Genomic DNA, 14,895 nt, shown 5'->3' on the forward strand with positions numbered 1-14,895 from the left:
AGCAAGAAAATAAATGTTACACTATTAAATAATATAAAGAGATATATAGCTCCAACATTCCGGCCCCACTCTGGCTCCCACCTGTCTCCAATATATACAATTACACCAGGTGCTCTTCTTGCTGGTCTGCCATCATATCTTCCACCTCCTCCACCAGTTCAGCCTCAGGGGCTTCCTCCACAGGGGCCTTCTCTTCCACAGCAGGAAGTTCCTCCTAGGCTGGAGTGCTGGAGAATCTTGTCTGGACCTGGATCATTGCCCTGCGTAAGATCCGCTAACTAGTGCCTCAGCGGCTGTATTATTTTAAGTTAATTATCTGTTTAGTTCTATATGATTTTGGCCGCTACAATAAGTTTTCTCTCTCCATTGACTTCAATACATAATTTTTCCGAAATAAGTTCCCATGGACCGGAAGTAGATGGGCGTGGCTTCGCCAGTCTATCAGTGTTAATTTTGGCAGCTGTTTTTGATTTAGTCTTAGTCTTAAAACGAAAATGGCTATTAGTTTTAGTCATATTTTAGTCATTCCTATCCTTCGTAGTTTTAGTCTAGTTTTAGTCGACGAAAACTCAAAACATTTTAGTCAACTTTTAGTCGATGAAAAATGACATTTTACTCAACTTTTAGTCAAAATGAGTCTCTATACTCTCTGAACGCTCCGTCCCCGGAAGATCTATGTGTCCGCTGCAGCATGTATGTTAGGCCCCACCCCCCGCACACAGAGAGACACAGGGAGATCGCTCTTCTGCAGTGAAGAGAGCGGAAATAATGATATTGCAAGTTAGAAACGTAAGATGCATTTTGACAGACAAGAAGGACACTTGGGGGAAAATATGCTGCATTTTGAATGTCTGATAGTCCACCATTAACACCTTAAACGAAAACTCAATATACATTTCGTCATAGTTTTCGTTATCAAGAATCTATTTTTAGCTCGTCATCGTCTCGTCTTAGTCATGTAAAAAAGGTAGTTGACGAACATTTTTCGTCATAGTTTTCGTTGACGAAATTAACACTGCACTCTATAAGGAGAGCATGAGAATTAGAACATTTTAAACGGTTTGAACAGGCACAATGTGTTATTTAAAGTAAAATTACTATATGAAAAAAATATAAAGAAATGTTTTTATACTTTTAAAATTGAAAACATTGGGCGATATATTATTCTTTGACAGACGTTTTGTGTAGGATTTGGAAATAATATTGACAAATTATACTTAGAGCAGAGATTCAACCAAGAATGCATCAGGGGTCATTTTGCATTTGCCAGGGGGGACGTGAAGATATTGTGGTGCTTTTTGTAAAAGGTACATTAAAAAACAGAATTCTTAATTTGGTTACAAAAAAAAACTGCTATATTTAACCATATATCGAGCCCGATCGTCGATTTCCAATGATTTAATGTAATTGTTTGCCTGTCTGGCCATTGTAATCGGGCTCTTTGAAGATCCAAAAATCCACGGTTTTCTTAAATTTCTGATCGGATTGGCAAAAACTTCAGAATTTGTATCGACCGCCATTTAAATGACAGCTTTGTTTTCCCCCAAAAGTGGGCGGAGCAGTAATTTTTGCCCGGAAGTGACGTATGTGTTACTCTCATGTATGAAAGGTGGTTCCGATAAAGTACTGTGGTGGTTCATTAGACAAAACGGCTGTGAATAACTTTGAGGTCTTGATGTTGTGCTTGATAATTACATTTGAATGTAGGTTTTAAATGGCCCTTCTTCAAGTCTGAAATCCTCCTATTTATACACTTTACTGCATCATGTTTCTACACCTACTGCTGTGTTGTTTGATAAAATATTCTCAGTCCCTAGATATTTTCTTCAGGTAATAGCTACGCATTTTGCTGGAGAAAACTGTCTTATTTTTAGACTTGGCATTAATAGCTCTAGCGGTAGTCTACAACAGTTTGGGTCACTTACTGATTCACGTCCCGAAATAGAATTTTGTGTCGACTGCACGATATTAGAGGGGAACCTTTAGTGTCGACATATATAACTCCCTGCTAAGTCTGTATGATACGATTGGCCTTGGGGACATGGTTGATATTATTTCCCCCAAAAACCCCGCCCAGCTTTTTAAAACTCTCAGACTCCACTTGTATAGTCTATGACAGCCGGGATAAATAATGCAGCACCTCCTAAAGTGCTCCTACTCTTGTTACCTCTTACAACGCTAGTACTTAAAACAAATCTGAATCGATTTTACACTCTCTTTTATAAAACAAAGGGAATAAAAAAACAAGAGACAAGGGAGGAAGAAAGAAATATCACGTCATAGTAAGAAAAAATGGGAAATATCTGATGTCAGAAAAGAGGTGACGAGACTTTAGATCTGAAGAAGAATTCAATGCTGATCCTAACCATGTTATCTAGACTCTAGATAACTACTAACGACTTCTCAAGCTTCTAGAGAAGTCGGATGAGCTGCTTTAATGTAGTCTACAATTTCAAGACAGTAAAATTAGGTTTGGAACAGAGTTTTTTCACTAATGAAAAGACCAAAAATCACTGGATATTTGCCACTGTCTTTGGTTAGTGTGCAGTTGTTCTGTAATCCCAACAACTGTTACAAACCGGCAATTGACAAATGAACAATGGCCCAAAATGCAGCTGTATGTTTGTGCGGGTATTTAGCTATAATTATAATCTGGAATCCCAGAATGACATCCATAATGTTCTGTGTCGCAGGATAGAATTAATGTGATGACCTTCTCCTCTGGGTTTTAAACTTGAAGGGAGATTATCTTTGTGATCCTCAATAAATATCTGCAGTAGCTGTCACTGCCTGCTAGCAGCTTTGTTTGAGCTGTCAATATTCAGAAGCACCTGACTAGTCACATAGACAAGGTTTTGATGTTATTAGGTATTCTTATCAGCAGGCCTGGAATTTCATCATTTTAGGGGCAAGGCCACTTGGCCTTTTGAGTTGTCAATTTTTTAAGGGCACAAAGGCCAAAAGCCAGGGCACCAAGGCCATAAATTAAAACAATGATTTAACATACGATATGAAGTGACTACGATTGTATATGCATTTACAATACTTTTATATATATTTATTAAGCATTCAATGGACACCAAATTGCAATTAAACAAATTCTTTATTAAAACTACAAAGGATTGTTATAGCACAGACATGTTTGGCTCACTGTGAGACTGTGGTAGTGGGCCTACGTCAAGGTGCGTCCTTATTCTGAGTCACTTGAAGATGGAGATGATGACGAGTCAGGGAGATTTGGACTTTTGGGGTTCCTTTGACCATAGGGATGAATATTGGGACTCCTTTTGTTGATGCCAGCTGCCCACCATCTTGCCACAGCTTCATCACTTTGATATTCAGCAGGAGCACAACCCTGGGATTTGATGAGGAGTAGATCTTCAATTGTTGAAGTGTGCAGGCTTAAACGCCAATCGCCCTGCATTCTCTTCATTACTGAGAACTGCCGTTCAACTTGAGAGGTAGAGACAGGAAAAACTAGGACTATTTGTATTAGGTGCAGCAGATTGGGGTACATTCTTCCCTTCTCCAACAAGAATCTGGACCATAATGGGAGGAAAGTTTCCCTACTATGGTGACGCACAATGTCGTATGTAGACAGTTCAGGCATGCCACAAGACATGTGAATGGGTATTTTGATCGCGTTTTGAAAATTGGGCGATATAAACGAGCAGCAAACTTTGAACTTCCGTCTGCGATCGCCGGTGGTCAAATAAGTCTGCAGAGAGGTCTTTGACAGCTAACAACACAGCGCTAACTGCCTAGCACTAGATAATAATAAAAAAAGAACAAAACTGCAACATAACTTATCCAAGTAGTAACAAAAACACTTCAAATATTATAATTATGCATTACCATACGAGCAAGAAATATTAATGTTATCCATAAAATTACACTTAAAGCTGGACAAATGAAAAACTTAACGGCAAACAGGATCATCACAAAACCTTACCTCACCTCAGCCTTTTCTTGAGCGGAGAATCAGCTAGCTAGGTCCTAGACCGTCCTACGCACACGGACGCGTGAGGGGGTGGGCGGAGATAGGTCCTAGACTGATGTCAACTGTCATCATAGACCGTCCGAGCGGTGCATTCCAGGCTCAAATCAAGCGCACCGCTGATTTTTTTTTCCTCCTTCAAAATATGCTGGTGTTGAAGCCGTGTCAGAAAAGAGGCAGACTGCTAAACCACAAAACTTAGTCAGAGAGGGCATCAAGGCCACTGTGGCCTTATGGCAGATATCATTTTTAAGGGCACAAGGCCAAAGTGGGAGGCCATGGCCCTCGTGGCCCTCGTGAAATTCCTGCCCTGCTTATCAGTATTCCCCCCAAGAGTGTGTTGGATATTAGTTGGAAAAATGTATTCTACCCAAACATGTTGAAAACACTTTTTTGTCTCGAGTTGGCCTCAAATCTGGGCAAAGAGAATATTAGCTCTTGTGATATGAACAAGAATTTAAATAAGACATGAAAACTCAAATACAAGGGGAACTCCTACTTTTCTCAAAATGCTCCTTTAAAAGCATTAATTGGAAAATAAATGCACTGGAAATGTTGCTGGATAACACTTAAACTGTTCTGATCATGGCACATATTAAATATCTACATTCAAGTTCGGAAAATATTGTAAAACATGTAGTAAAGGAAAAATAATGATTTATGAAAATAATTATACTACAGTATATATTATAAGTTAAAATTGTACTAAGTGTAGACTAGGGTGTAACGGTATCCGTATTCGTCCCGAACCGTCACGGTTTGGGCGTCACGGTTTGGGCGTCACGGTTCGGCACATGCAGTCACACAGCGAATACGCCCTTTTTTTATGAAGGGCAGTCCATTACACTATATATAATCCAGGGGGTGGTATTGCCAGGTCAGCATTGAACATGAGATTTTATCTCAATGCTTTTATCTGGTTGAATAAAGGTTAAAAAAATAAAATGTCAGATGTCAGACCTAGAGACCGCTTCACTCTGGTGCAAAACTGTGTGCGCGAAGCCCCCACCTTTTTGTTTTACCTTGTGTGTGAGTGGGGAGATTCCCCTTCGATTCTATAGGCTCTAACGGTCAGAAAGAGATGTCAATCAGCAAAATCGACCGATGGGTTCCAGAGAAACGGTAAAACCCCCATTTCCACCCAAATCACCTCACAGTTGGGGTTTCTTTGCTAAACCTCTCTAAAAAGGTCAAATGTCACTTGTTTTGCATCAATCTTGATACAGGGTACTTATATGTTGTACTTTGGAATCCTAAAGCTTTTAGTCTACCTTACCATCATCCAAGGGTAGTTTTCAAGTAAAAAAAAATGTTTGGACGGACACTATAATTTACAGTTTTTTTACTATGTTCATTCTGAATTTTCTTTAAAATAAAAAAACATCTATATTGATTCTGACTTTTCTACACCCAACTCACAGGTTTATCATTACTTTGAGAAAAAAGATTATTAATTTAACGCTTTTAGAAGGGAAGATATGGTCCCATTTGTTCTGGGAATGTCATTTTCGAGCCTGAGACCTGAAAAACAGGCTCAGGGCTAAACTGTGAACAACAAATGAAGAACAAGAACAAAACACAGCAAAACGAACAAAATACAAGAAGATGAAAAGTTAGTATGGCGATTTCAGATAACACACAGGAGCTAGAAGACCCAGCTGCTTCTTTTAAATCAGCTGTGTAGGAACATTTCAGGATGGTGTGTCGGCGTTGTTCGACAGCGGTGCGGTATGCTAATAGTAAAACATGCCAAACATGCTAAATCATATCAGAAGGCATCACCCAGATTTGCCAATCACCGGAGCCCGGCAAAAGACAAAAGCAGTTCAACAGCTTATCCAGCTTATGTTGTTTTTAAGAAGCCAATAGACATAAAAGCCGAGAGACCAAAATAAATAACGGAAGCTATTGGCATATATATTTCAACGGCTGCGCCCTTGAAACACTTTATTATTTATTTTGTAATATTTTCAAGACATTCTTTTTAGTTTTACAGCTTGATGACACCTTTTTGTTTGACATCTGCCATTATAGATAATATGGCCATCTGAGTGTGTGTGGTACTATTTGTGGTTTGTTTTTAACTGTGTAATACAGTTAATTATTCAAAATGTTAGAGTTCCTTATTTGTATACTGAAACTTGCACTACTGTTCAAAAATGAATAACAACAAACCTGGAATTATGCATTTGGGACTTTCTTTTTCTTTTTCTTGTTGTACCGAACCCGTACCGAACCGTGACCCCCAAACCGAGGTACATACCGAACCGTGAATTCTGTGAACCGTTACACCCCTAGTGTAGACTAATGATATTTATTGACAAAGGCTTTTGGCTGTTCTAGCTATGAATAGTTACAAACCAAACTTTTAAAATATGATAGTGCGTTAATTGTTCCTCAACCGAAAAAGGAAAACATTTGCCACAAATTCAGTATAGTGCAACATTCTGCTGCTTTGGATAAGCACATATTGAAAATGGAAATATTCTAAATTATTTTTGTCTAATTAATCTCTGTGTACGTATAAATCCTTATAATTGAGGAAAAAGTCATCAAAAAATGTCTAATCCTTGAAGCCGTGGATGCTTGCCAGGATTATTTCATGGGTTGTCAGGTCGGGATAATTTTTGATGGATGTACTGTACTGTAAAATGTTGGCTTTAATTTGTAGGTTCTTATTACACTTCAACCCACAACCCTTGGGAGCTTTCTGGAGCTCTCATCCAGAGACTCAGGCTAAAAGGTAATGTAAATATTATAAGCACATTGGTAGTCTTGCCATGTGCTGAAGCACCACGGGTAGGAAGCCCTGGTCTGAAACGGATTGAAGAATCATTTATAGGGAGTCTCCTTGAAGCAGGTACAGGTGGGGTTAAGGCAAATTCTAAAATCTGATGACAAATAGCATGAGGCACATTTGTCCGTGTGCTGTAACTAATGTCATTTTATGTTGAGTTTTTTTTCCTCCAACTGTGTTGTGTTTAAAAAAGCTAATTTAGCGATGAAGCGCGACTGCTTTCACGACAGGCCAAAACCTGCAGGGTGTGTCTACCCGTCTCCTGGAGCGAAACAAAATGTGCATAGTGCATTCTCACCTTCATGAATTTCATGCACTGTCAAGGTGTTGCCGATCACTGAAACAACATGATAACTCTCCAGACAACATATCAGAGGGAGGCTAGTCTTTGATAGAATACAGTTCACCTTACTTGGAAATGAGGAAAAACAGTGACATATTTTCTTTCCTCTTGTTTCGACTGCCAATGTCAGTGACAGAAGCGAATAATGGGTTTTTTCGGTGGAACTACTGATGAAGAACAAATAAATTATCTGTAAAATCTGCGCTTACTCTGATATTACACAAGGCAAGAAATAAACATGAGTGTGTTTTCCGAGCCATTCATGAGCTACATATGCTACAATTTAAATAATAAACAATACTGCTTCTTAAAAGTTAAGGGATTAATAGAAAACACATTGAATATGCATGGTTACTTGTCCCGTGATAAGTACACAACACTATGAGAGCAGTCTGATGGTGGCAGACATCAGAAGGGTCCTTAAATCAAGGCTAAAACTGAAATTGAGTCACTTTAAAAACCTTGAGTATAGACTACATTCAGACAAATGCAGGTAAGAAGAAACTTTAAACCTAATACTATGACTTCATTGTACACCAAAAAAGGACAGTATTGTACCTAGAGAACACAGGTAAGAGGACATCTGCAGGTTGCAGAGTACTCAGGTTATTGCAGGTCATGGAAGTATGTTGTCCACTTCCCTCAGCTGGCCCTCACCTACTAACCTAGTTGCTCATGTGAATATAAATTTTGCAAATATGCCTGCAGCTCTCAGCCCTCACCTCGTATTTTATAGATACAAAGTGGACTGATAACTCCACCATTAAATATGTTCAGACTGATAACACATATTTGATATTGGAGTTTAGAGTATAATGTATTTTGTGCTGGGTAATGTTATAATTTGCCAGAGTTAAAATAACATTTGTTTTGAAATTTCTGGGTTTGGAGGTTTAATACTTTTTTCGACCAAATACAGCCTTATCATTTGAATTGGCTTTACATTTAAATATAAGTGTTTGAGTTTGCTGTACTCTGCTAGTTCAGCACCATATAGTGCACTAGCAAAAAAAGGACACCACTGAATTGTTCATAATGTACGGAATATTGTTAAAGAGATGATGAGTAATGTAATAATGCTAACATTGCAAGTTTCTGGCAGAACTATTGACTACAGGCTAGGAGAATGCATTACAGCGGGGACAAGCAGATACTCAGAAGAGAATTATATAATAGCCCTAAAGGAGATGCAATTTATGCAGAGTTTAGACAAAGCAGGTATGACTAATACACCTCCCAACAGGCAAGAAGCCACTGGCTTGAATATAAACCCCATGGAGCCTTGTCCACCAATAACCTTATTTATTTTTAGAAAGAAGTGACCAAGACCTGCTCTTGGAGGCCACCATGGTTTCCATTTTTAACTGCAAAGTTTTAAGCTTGCAGCCCCTGAAGTGCTAAAACACATGCACACTTGTCTGTGCTGTCAACAGCTTCTGTAATGGGAGGCGAGTGTCGATGTGAAGGGGACATCCTCAGAGGGAAGTATACTTTAGCCTAAGGAGGGGAATGACGCATAGACCTGTGGATCTACCAGGCCCAACAGGGATTTGGAGATTATGAGTAACAGTGATAACGGTGCACTGCTGACTGCTATTTATTCACTGTAGGCTTGAAAAGCTTTGGTCTTATTTTCTCCGTGGTCAATACATTCATATACAGATTCAGGAATTAATGCACTCGCTAATGATTGATAAAGAAAGGCTTCTAGCAGAAGATAAAAGTAAGGGTTCAGGAGAATAAAAGGTATATGTATAATTCTCTCTCTCTCTCGCTCTCTCTCTCACAGAGCCAGAAAGCTCCAACATACTGTTACAATATCATCATGAGTCGATGGTATTCAACGTAGTTCAGGAACATTATCACAGTGCGTTATTAAATGATGTTATTAAATGATGTTATTAAATGATGTTATTAAATGATGTTATTAAATGATGTACCAATGTTCTCCCTCTCTCGCCAAGTGAACAAGAACTTTCCTGCCAGGGAAAAATGAGAGCATTAGCCTTTACTCAGAACACAGCATGTTTTAGGGTGCATTATATCATGATCTATTGAGGCAAATGTCTTTGGTGAAACTGGTGTCTACGCTTCATGCCAAATATATATTCCCCTTTTAGAATGATTTATGCATTACAGTTGGATATTGGTTTTTGATTTGTTAAAGGGGCTGACACAAGAACCTTCAGTACTGATGCTTTATTACCTCAAAAATGTCTTATCAATTTTATTTTCCATCCATTTCAGCAGCTGGAACAACAGAGCCTGCATAACAAAACATTAAGGGCCTAAAAGTACAAGATACATCAACAATGAATATAATGACTCAACTATGACGCAGTGGAAAGAAAATATAAACATATTGACACATCAACTTTAAAGTTGATATAGCTGTATGCCACATTGACTTAAAATGTGCTGTTTACCCATCCAGAAGCATCATAAACATTTATCTGGTTTTAGCCACACAGGAATGTTATCCATTAAAGTATAACATTTGTTATGGTAGCTTTTATGTGATCTTTTGTACTTATCACACACAAAAAACATTTTTACATGCACACAAACAATATATATATATATACTGTATATATACACACGCCATTGAGCCACACCGTATCTGAGTAATGTGGATCAATGTACAACACAGTGAAGCTATAGGTTACTTGCGTAACCCCAGTTCTCAGAACAACATGAAGTGAGATGTCTCACTATGGGATGCGCCTCATCCGCGGAGCAAACAGAAGCATCAATCTCATTACGCCAATCCTGATTGGCAGGTGATCTTGACGTCAGCGTTAGGGAATCCACCCCCTATAAGTAGCTTGCGCTACGCCGCATGAGTCATTCAAAATAAGCACCTCTTCTTGCTTCACCATAGCAATGAGGGCCGTCTGGTGAGACATCTCACTTCATGTTACTCTGAGAACTGGGGTTACACAAGTAACCTATAGTTCTCATTCATAACACTCAGTTTGATGTCTCACTATGGGATATTGAAGCTCCCGTATTACCAGACGAGCTTATCTCGAAAATCACCAAACCAACCAGAACTTAACAGGTAGAGCTCTGACTCAACAGGGTGCCAAGCTCTGCTCGGGCCACACTGGGAGCAGAGACGTCTAGCTTGTAAAAGCAGACAAAAGTGAGCGGCGAGGACCATCTCGCCTCTGCACAAATGTCTTGGATGGAAACACCCTTGAACAAAGCCCAGGATGTAGCCAGACCACGAGTCGAATGAGCACGCAAACCCGAAGGTGCCTGCAGACCCTGAATTTGTGTAAGCCAAAGCAATTTCCTCCACAATCCAGTGAGAGAGCCGTTGCTTAGTAACAGGCTTGCCCTTCTGAGGGTTAGCCCAGGACACAAAGAGTTGGTCATTACGACGAAACTCTTTTGATCTATCCATATAAGTGCGTAAAGCACGGACTGGCCATAGCAAATTCGGCTGCTGTTCCCCGGAGGGACACAGCGGCGAAGGAAATGCCTCAATGTCAATTGGGGTACCTGAACTAACCACCTTAGGTATAAAGGCAGGTTTGGGCCTCAGCAACACTCTAGTTTTCCCTGGGGCGAACTAAGTGCATGAAGGATGTACAGATAGCGCATGAATGTTACTGACTCGCTTGGCGGATGTCAGGGCCAGTAACCGCACTGTCTTCAGTGACAAGTGCTTCATGTCAGCGTCTTCCAGAGGTTCAAATGGGGTACGAGCGAGCCCATCTAAAACCACTGTCGAGTCCCATAAGGTCACCAGTGACCTGGAAACCCTGTGTTTTCAATTAAGTCCTGTGGAAATGATAAAATCACTCCGCCAGGGCATTGAAAAAGAGGTGGGTCCTTCCTAAGACCTCATTCCTCAAACACCCTCCACTTTCAGTCATAAAGAGACCTAGTGGAGGAAGCTTTCGCACTCTGAATAGTTTGGGGTATCAGCGCCAGGGGTGGAAACGCGTACAGGAGGACCGGAAGCCAATCGTGCCCGAGTGCGTCCACGCCTAACGGTGCGTTTCGATCGCGCATTGAAAAGAAAATCTGACAGTGAGCATTTTCTTCTGATGCGAACAGATCCACCTGCGCCTCGGCCGTAAGGCACCCACAGCTGGCTCAGAACCATTGGATGTAGAGCCCAGTCTGCATATAGTGGTACACCTCTGGACAGTAAGTCTGCCCCGAGGTTCAATACCCCTGGTACGTGCGCCGCTCTCAGAGAGAGGAGACGGCCGCAGCTCCACAAGATCAGTTTGCGTGCCAGCATGTGTAACTGGAGAGAGCGCAAACCCCCTTGTCGGTTTATATACGATATCGTGGTTGTATTGTCCGTCCTCACGAGGACATGGTGTCCTCTGAGAAAAGGGAGAAAGCGTTTTTAGGGTGAGAAACACCGCTAAAAGCTCCAGGTAATTTATGAGCGCCCGCTGGAGGTCTCTGCTCCAGAGACCCCTCACCGGGCCACCCTCGTAAATACCTCCCCAGCATGTCAGACATGCGTCCGTGGTGAACACCTTCCTTGAAAGGACAGTCCCCATCGATACACCCCGTACTAGAAAAGTCGGGTCTAGCCAGTGGCGCAGTGCCATTACGCATCTCGCCGAAACCATCACTCTCCGCGCGTTTAGTCTTAGAGCGGCTACCCAGCGCTGAAACTCCCTCATGTGTAAGCGTCCCAGTTGTATGACCAGAATGGCTGACGCCATGAGCCCCAGTAACCGCAGGCATGATCTGAAGAGAACATGTTTGCGCAGCTGGAAATGAGCGAGACAAGCTCTGAAAGCTTTCACTCTTTCCGCCGACAAGCGGGCTGTAAAGGGCACCGAGTTCAGGTGTAAACCCAGGAAGATTACAGTCTGTGCTGGGCACAGCATGCTCTTCTTCTGTGTTTATTATGAAAACCCAGGTTGAGCAGGTGCTTTACGAGGACATTTGTCTGCGTAATAGCCCCCTGCTCCGACTGTGCGAGGAGCAGCCAGTCGTCTAGGTAGGTTGCCAGGCGAATACCCTGTTGTCTCAACGGGGCTATCGCGGCTTCCGTACACCGTACAAACACTCTTGGACTGAGAGACAGACCGAAGGGAAGTACTCTGTATTCGTAACAGACCCCCTGAAATGTGAACCTCAGATATTTCCTGTGTGGGTAATATACTGGGATATGGAAATACGCATCTTTCAGGTCGACTGATGTAAACCAGTCGTTTTGTCGCACGAGACGCAACAGAGATGTGTGAGTGAGCATTCTGAATTTGTATCTTTTTTTTTTTTAGATACACGTTCAGAGCCCTCAAATCTAGTATTGGCCGAATTCCGTTCCCTCCCCGTTTGGGAACGAGGAAATACAGATGTAGCACTGAATTTCAGACTCCAGCTTACAGCTTCCTGCCTATGACCTGCCAAAAACCAGTATCGAGGAATGTTAAGCCCTCCCACTATTTTCCAAGAGGGCGTTGCCAGATTTTCAATTTCAGGTTTTAACCAGGAGATGGCGCTTCATTCACAAATACAGATAGACAAGTTTCATGGACTTTCAGTTGTGTTTTGAAGAGCATTTGAACACATCAATATTTTAGATCAACTAAAGTATATCTAATCTTGTAATTCAATAATATATAGTCTTTATATATTAAATAATCATAATTATAATGTAAATGTTTACATTACACTTCTTTATTTGTTATGCTCTTACTTTAACCTTTACAATCATTTGCTTTAATATGCAGTATATTTTTTGTATATTGTTGTGTTTGCTTCCTCCTGCTCCCTTTCGGACACATACTGTATGATTTATTATTATTATTAATATGAAGATATTATTAAGATAAGATAAGATGTTACTTTATTGATTGAACATTTTAGTTTAGAATGTGCTGTCCCACGGTAATTCAAAAGACTCACAGGTCACATTCCGACCATTATTTAAAACAATAGGTGCTTTCACACCGTCTACAGTTTGATTTGTTTAGAGGGAGCTCTGTCAGTTTTCGAATTACCCATTTGCTTTCGGGGAGCCTATTTTTCAGAGCACATCCTGCTACTAAATATGTCACACGCACGCTCTGTTGACTGGCGCAGCAGCGCGGATGCGATCAATTGCTATAAAAACACTGTTCTACTAATACAGACGGTGTCACTATGCCGGCGGATGTGGCCGTTGTTGAAGCCTCTTCAGGCTCCGCATCGGCAGGCCTCTCCCTCGGTGTGGAGCTGTCAAGCTCGACCCTAACGCCGCTTACAGCCGGCCAACTAAAAGTTGTTTTCCGTTCACGTTGTCATTTTTAGATTCCTTCGCTTCTTTGCTTGTGAATCCAAAAGCTGTGACGCTTGGCTGTTTTTGTTTTGCCATATTTTTTATTACAAAGCCAGAGTTAAAAAAATATCAATATGAACATTTCAAATACCGCGCCGGCATCACCGCCATAACCATAGCAACGTAAGTAAGAATGCAGCGCCGCCACGTACAGATGGCAACACCCAGACATATTCACAAATATAAAACAAATATTTAGAAACTGTAATGAAATATAACTATTATTTATTTCAAGAACTGTTATTTACAGAAACTCAACATTTCTAATCTGTGTGACACAAATATGCACGATTGTTTTGGGCTCCCCCTATTTATCTCAAAGTCAGCCTTCAGGGGAGCTCCCCCCCATTTCGAACAGTGTCTGTGGCTGAATGGCCAGCGATTAGGTGCGGCGCATTTATCATAGGTGATCAGAGCTAACTGCCTGCCGTCAGATTTCATTTAAAAAACAGATCTGATATTAAGACTATTTCTGCGCGCATAAAGAATGATAAGAATAAGAATAATGCGTATTGAACTGGTTTCATTAATTTGTGAGTTTATTCAATACTAGAACCGCCAATCGGGTCAATTTGTGTGATTTGTGTTGTGTGTGTGCAATGTAACTTTTTTTCAATAAAATATTAAAGTCTCCCAGTCCATGACTTTTCCTGAAAGTGTGTTATGTAGCACCCTATGTTGTTAAAAATTGCATTCTAATAGCGGGATTTGACGGGTTTAGGTAGGCCTATACAAAAACCTCTGGCGGTTCTAGTGTTAAGGTAATTAGGTACAGTAGAAGCCCTTTTTTATCAGTAACGAATTTAGCAGTTCAACATAAAAGTCAACTAACTGAGGGTCACTTGCAATGACAGTGTTGTGTCTAACTGTAAGCTTGTCACTCAGAGTAACCTACCGTCAATGTAGCTGCTGGAGAAGAAAGATCAAGGGGGGAGAGGGGGAGAGAGCTGTGGTTGATGGGCCATTAGTTGTATAAATACACAGCTGAGAGCTGCCGTTTCATTCAGACTGTTTAAAAAACGGTAACAACGGACTATTTTTCTTAGCGGATGCATGTCAATTTAAATCAATACATACAACTATTTTTTAAATCAATACATACAACTATTTTTTAAATCAATAAAAACATTTTCTAAATCCATAAAAGCATTTCAATTAATATTGGGAGTCATGTCGTTACTTTGTTGAGAATGTGGCCGTGTAATAAGCGGGATAATTTGCAGCGACTTGTTCCTTATGGGGAAAATAACACCCGTCATGTGTGTGTAGAGGTGTGTGTGGTTAAAACACTTTCATGAAGTGAAGGAATTTCCTTCTTCGCCGTTTTGAATCCAAAATAAGTCGTTTGTGTGATTCATGTAGATCTGCAATACAAATATTTTTGGGGTATGGTGGGGTCTGGGACCCGGGGTAATCTGCGGCCGTGAGCTGTTATGTGCCATCATGATACGCATGGT

Source organism: Notothenia rossii, assembly GCF_949606895.1.
Source record: "Notothenia rossii genome assembly, chromosome: 4".
Classification (NCBI taxonomy): domain Eukaryota; kingdom Metazoa; phylum Chordata; class Actinopteri; order Perciformes; family Nototheniidae; genus Notothenia; species Notothenia rossii.